The 6,000-nt window shown below is 53.9% G+C and overlaps 1 protein-coding gene across 2 annotated transcripts in view; it reads right to left on the bottom strand.

Moving 5' to 3' along the window:
* CD276 (CD276 molecule) overlaps positions 1 to 4,933 on the bottom strand; it is a 28,111-nt gene extending 23,178 nt beyond the window's left edge. The window contains exon 1 of one of the 2 annotated variants that reach the window (XM_023255069.2): positions 4,727 to 4,933. The gene's annotated coding sequence lies outside the window, so the exon portion shown is untranslated. The other variant, XM_023255071.2, reaches the window with a different exon arrangement.
* Between the last annotated feature and the right edge of the window lie 1,067 nt (positions 4,934 to 6,000).

Below are 6,000 nucleotides of genomic sequence, written 5' to 3' on the forward strand. Positions count from 1 at the left end.
CTGCTCTATTGACTATTGTATCCTTAATTCTAGCAAAGTCCCGGCACATAATGAGTGCTCAGTGCCTTGCTGAATAAATGAAGGAGTGCGTGTGTGTTTAGATAGATAGTAAGAGATGGATGTTTGTATGTGGGAAAAGGGTCTGGAAGTGTGATAGTGAACCCAACTCCGGGGCATGGGAATGAGGGTAAGCGTCTATGTGCACTTCTTGATATACTTCTGTAACTTTGACAATGAGCATGTAATTCCTTTGCAATTAACAAAAAGAAAACAGCAACTTCAAACATTTGTATAGATTTTAGACCAGGTTCCGTGACACACTTGCTAGGCTCCCTAGGGCAAACCCATATCTCTCCAGGTCTTTATCTCCTCAGCCCTCAAAGGAAGGTCCCACCACCATCCCGTGCTATAAGCTTGATCACAGGTTGAGCTGCTGTAGTCAGAAGAGACTTCATGGAAGAAGTGAGCCCTGGTGTTTAAGGAGATGCCTCTGGAGTCAGAGATACAGGTTTAAATCCAGACTCCCCACTTCCTAGTCATGAGACTTTCAGAAGACATCCTCTCTGAGGCTCATTTATAAAATAAAGATTATAAATTACCTTCTAGGATGATTATAGGACAGCCTGCGAATGGCCCCCCTGTTGACCTTCCCTTTTCCTGATAACCTGAGTCAGTTTGGGCCTTTTGTGTTGTTAAATGGAATCGTGAGGCCACCTTGTCTGCCCCAGGATACAGTTTGGGCTTAGGAGCAGGCAGCTCCCGGTTCAAATTCTGACTCAAAAGTTTTGCTAAACACATGATCAAGTATAAATGACTTAACCTCTTTGAGACTTGGTTCCACATCTCTAAAACAGGAGTCACAATCCCTACCCCACAAGGGCTGCTATGAGAATAAAATAAGACAATATACAGAAAGGACTTGGGAAAGCACCCAGCACCTACAAACAGCAGTAATAATTGTTATTCCTGTCACGATTATTGTCATAGGCATAGGGATAAGGCCTCCTGGACCCCCTGCACTGAGCATCACCCCCGCTCCCCAGCCAGGAGCTCCTCTGTTGGATTATACATCAGGTCCCGGAGACCATTATTCCTTCTATGACCCCCTTTCCACCAAGAATCCCACCTGCACCCCAGCTCCAAAGCAGCAGACTCACAATCTGGTCCCATCTCTGTGGCTCATCCCTAGCGGTTCTCTCCCCCTTCCTCCTCCCAAATACAAGATCGCAGCACCAAGCATCATGGGCTCCAGCCCCTACTGTCCCTGCTGCTACCATATCCCCCAGTACAGGGCACAAACTCCAGTGTCCCCTGAGGGAAGGCCCAGTCCCTGGGAGGCCATGTTGACTTTAGGGTAACCTGGGAGCCCAGAGATAGTATCTCTTCCTACTCCCGGGATCCCAATAAAAAATGCTTCTCATTCCCCACTCCTAGTGGGTTTCCCTCTGATACTCTCCCTATGCCTCAGGAAGGTCAGATGCCCAAAGGAATTAGGGGTGTGGAGGAGGCATCCATTCTCTGGACCACAAAGAGAATGAAAGGGAGAGTGGGAGCAGCTGGCAGGGAACACGAGTCAGAACTGGAGAGTGGAGGAAGGGCTCTGGAGGCACGAGAGTGCTGAGGACTAGGCCTCTGGAGAAGCAAGCACTCTCAGCAATGGCCCCGGCTAGGATACCCAGGTCAGGCCTGCTTTCTCCCCAGCCTCCCGAATAAGTCCCCTCTGCCTTGCTGTCGGGACCTTTAGCACATCTTGCCAGACTCCAGAAGCAGGGGTAAAGCCTTTCCCTGCCTCCAGAGTGGCAGAAAGAACCTGTTCTAGGGACAGACAGCATTGCAGCTCCAGCATTTGCTAGCTGTGTGTCCTTGGACATGTGACTTCCCCTCTCTGGGCCTTGGCTTGCCCATGTATACAATACAGCTAATGATACCCTACTCCACAGGACTGATATGATTCAATGAGATGATATCTACTAAACATCCAGAACAAACCTCCCCCCACCCCAAGCCTGAAAACTCCATGTTCCTATCTGGAACTTCATACTGCAGGGGTGGCAAAACCAGGATGCGGCAGCCAAGGGTTGCATAAAAGCACATGTGCCCTCTCCCAAATGTTTGATCCACTTGAGACCAAAGGAAATTTCTCAAGGATCACATCCACCAGTTCCCACCCTCTTATTCCCCTAAGCCCAGACTATGCTTCCCCATTTGCTAGTGAACCTCCCTGTCACTCCTGGCCTGGGGTGTGGAAAAAAGACAGCAATGAGAAGTGGACACCCCCACCCAGAGGATAAGCTCATGGGCAGTGACATCATCCTGCCTGCCCTTCTTCCTCCTCCCTTGACCCCATGACTCAGGTCCACAGCCTCAGGTCCCATGTGGTCATAATCCTGGAGGCTGCTTGGATTTGGATCATTTTCTTCACATTTAAAACCCCACATGTCCAACCAAGAACCAGCCAGCAGCAGGCCAGAGACTTGTTCTACAACACTGTCTGAGAATCTCTTTGGGTGCTGTGGAATCACAGCTCTGTGATCACCCTGACAATCGGACCCCAAACGGTACTGCCCAGCTCACTGTCAAGGCCAAATCCTCCCCCAAAGAATGAAGATTTATAACTCCAGACAAGACAAGACAGACTTCAGGTGAAAGGTGGAGGAACTCTCCCAGGAAGGCTTCGAAGTCACCCTCACCAGAGTAAGGACACAGCCTCCGCAGAAGGGACAACATTTCCATAAACGTCCTTTCCACAAACATTCAAGCACCCAACCTGGCTGTCAGGCATCGGAGCATCTCCAACATTCAGCCAACCTGCCTCCATTGGGTACCTGGTCAGACTGCAGAGGGCCAGGAACAGGACAGAAAAACAGGTCCCCAAATCCCAGCACTCATGCCCACCATCAGGCTTGCATTAACACAGGCTTCTCACCTCTAACAAGCCAAGCCCCCCAATGGTCTGAGTTCTTGCAGCACAGGAGTCTGGAGTAAATTGGAAAGCTCACTGAAGGCAAGCAGGAGAAACCACTACTGATGTCACTGAAGAGAGGAAGAACTCCAAACATCAGTCATGGGACCAATAAAAGCATTGCTGAGGCCACTTGGTGCAAAGCTCACTCCTTCAAAAGTCCCCTTGCCCTACAACCCCTTAGCTCAAAAACCCACGTTCACAGCCCTGACCCAAAGTCGAGAAGAAAAATTTCACTGATGCCAGACGTGTCCTAATGTCAGGCTATGATGTATGTAATATGAGACAGAGAGGGTTCCGTGCTCGATACTTAAACATAAGTGTTAGTGCTAAAGCTTGAGAACTCCAGATATCAGGGAAATGTACTCACCCCAAAATATTCCCATCCCCAAATGAGCTGGAAATATGAGCCATCACTCATAGCCTACAGCCCCAGAGCCCTCCACCCCTCCCTGCCACTCAGATGGGCCCAACCCATCAGACAAGTTTCAACTACAATTTCAAGTTCAGACTTTAATTTCCCTCAGCCCCCAAAACTACAAGGAAGGCTGCACAGCATCAGATTTCCTAGGGATTTCTGGGAGGCCAGAGGGAATGAGAGGAAGTCAAACTAAATGAATAACTCTCTTAAAGACAGAACAGCTTCATTACTTTCTAATACAGAAGCTAACTTCTAAAGACATGCGTGTAAAAAAGGACCTGGGGCCTTAATTTAATGATGAAATTGACTCATTACAATTATCCACATCCAATTTGAAGGTAAATAGTTTTTCTCAATTAAGTCAAACAAACCCTTTCCCTCTTCCCCCAATGTTTTCTGCTTTACTATTTTGCCTAACGTTTTCTTTCCCTCAGCGATAGATCCATCCATATCTGAGTCATCTGTCACGCATTTCTCATTAGGGAAGGTCTGGCTTAGAAATAAATCCTCTTTTCTGGCAGTCCACTGCCTTAGGCCACCAAACCTGCCAACTCCCTCCCTAAACAGCAACCGAGGGCCTTGGAATCTCCTTGGGAGATTCAACCCCTTCTCTAGTGTGTCCCCACCCCGGTCCCCACCTTCCCGCCACCGAGTTCCCCATCTCCTCTCCGTCCCACCTCACCCACCATCTCCCGGACACTTCCCGAGCCCAAATTGCCCGCCCCATCCCTGCTCCCTCGTGTTCGCCTCCCACCCCAACACCTATTCAACCTTTCACCCCGGTCAGCAGTCCCTACCGGTTCTCGGAATCTGTCCCCCTTGCTCCCGCTGCTGCCCGTCAAAGTCCTCTACTCGGTCCTTCAGGGCCAAGCAGAGTGGGGCTCCCTTCTCCACCCCTCCCCTCCTCGGCAGCTCTCCCTCCTCGGGGATGGGACTCGGTGTTTTCTTCTACAGGCCCGGGAGACCCCGCTTCCCTCCTAACTCCGGCTGGCTTCCCTGAGCCTTCCAGAATCAACACAGTGACAGATCTGTCCCCACGCCCCTGCACGCCCAGGGCCTCCGGTAATCACAAGCACCCACCAGCCTCCTCCAGGGCCTCCCGGGTGAGGGCAGGTCCCTCAGTGCCCCAGCCCCCTCGGCGGCGAGGTTGGGGCGGGGTTGGATTCCGGCGGCCCCCGCGCGTCGGGGGCCCAGAGCCGGGCTGCGCCGCGGACCCGAGGAGATGGCCGGGTGCGGGCGCCCGGCGAGGGAGGGCACGGCACGCGGTTCGGCGGCCCCGCACCGCTCGGCCGCAGACAAAGGCCGCCCCCGCCCGCGCGGGCCCGCGCCACGCAAGCACTCACCGCGCCGCGCCGGCTCTCGGGACGCGGGGACGCGGGGTAGGGGGGGGGGGGGACGCGGGAACGCGGCAGAGCGCTGTCGAGTATCCGCCGCCGCGAGGCCGGGCCGGAGTTCGGGGTCGGGGGCGGCCCCGCGAGGCCGAGGGGCGGGGCGGGCTGGAGGAAGCCGCGGGCCCGGAAAGGCAGCCCGGGTGTGCCCCAGAGGCGGGATTGGCCCCGCGGCGGCGGGCCGGCAGAGGCCTGAGCCCTGAGCCCGCCCGCTGGGCAGGGCATCGGCCCGGACCCCGCCCCAGACCCCAGTCCGTACCCTGGAGTCGGGCCAGGGGGCGCTGGTTTGATCGTGCCCATCCCCCCCGCCCTGTTCCCACACTCCCAAGATCCAACGTGTAGTTTCTGCGAGAGGGGACAGGTGACTGCCCGCTGACTACCCCCACCCTCCAGCCTGCTGGCGGCAGAGCCAGAACCCGGATCCCGCTGGCCGACCCCAGCCCGGTGTTCTCCCTATGCCCCGGGTTGGTACTGCGGCCTGGAAAGGGTTAACTCGACTGCGAGGAATTAAGAGCTGCAGGGAGCTCTCTATAAATACAGTGTCGTGGGCGCCTGAGCCAACCGCAGGGTAATTTCCACTGGGCTGGTTTTCCTCTTTTCCTCCCTCCCACCCACAGCCACCCGACCAGCCCTGCCCCCAGCCCCAGGCCAGGCTCCAACTGGGGGAGCAGCTCTCACACCCCCACCCCCAACACTTTGCCTGGGCTCTGTCCTTACAGGACCCAGCTCCAGCGTGGGAGGAGATGGGGGGGGGGGGCGGGGTCAGGCCCTTGCCTTGGCGCATCCTGTCCCTGCACCTGTTCTCTGACCTGTTCTTCATCAGTTACAGACAGTAACACCTACAGTGTAGCCAGGTTTCTTTGGGCCAGAGTCTAGTCTACTAGCTTTCCTTGCTAGGCCTCTTTAGATCCTCACAGCAGCCCCACCAGGGATAGATAATATTATCTCCGTTTTACAGATGAGAAACCTGAGGCTGGATGAAAGGACTCTAACCTTGTGCTTTTGCCAGGCCCACCATCAAGTGGCAGCAGCAAAAGGGGAAAGGGCTCAGGAAATATAAATGAATACATACGTGTCTCTGTGTGCCAGCCACTGTTTTAAGTTCATTTACCATTTTATCTCATTTACTCTTCACGCCTCAGTGAGGTGCATACCGCCATTATGATCGTCATTGTTACAAATAAAGAAATTAAGACACAAACAGATTAATAACTTACTAGAGGATAAGA

This window comes from Felis catus, chromosome B3 (assembly GCF_018350175.1).
Source record: "Felis catus isolate Fca126 chromosome B3, F.catus_Fca126_mat1.0, whole genome shotgun sequence".
Classification (NCBI taxonomy): Eukaryota; Metazoa; Chordata; class Mammalia; order Carnivora; family Felidae; genus Felis; species Felis catus.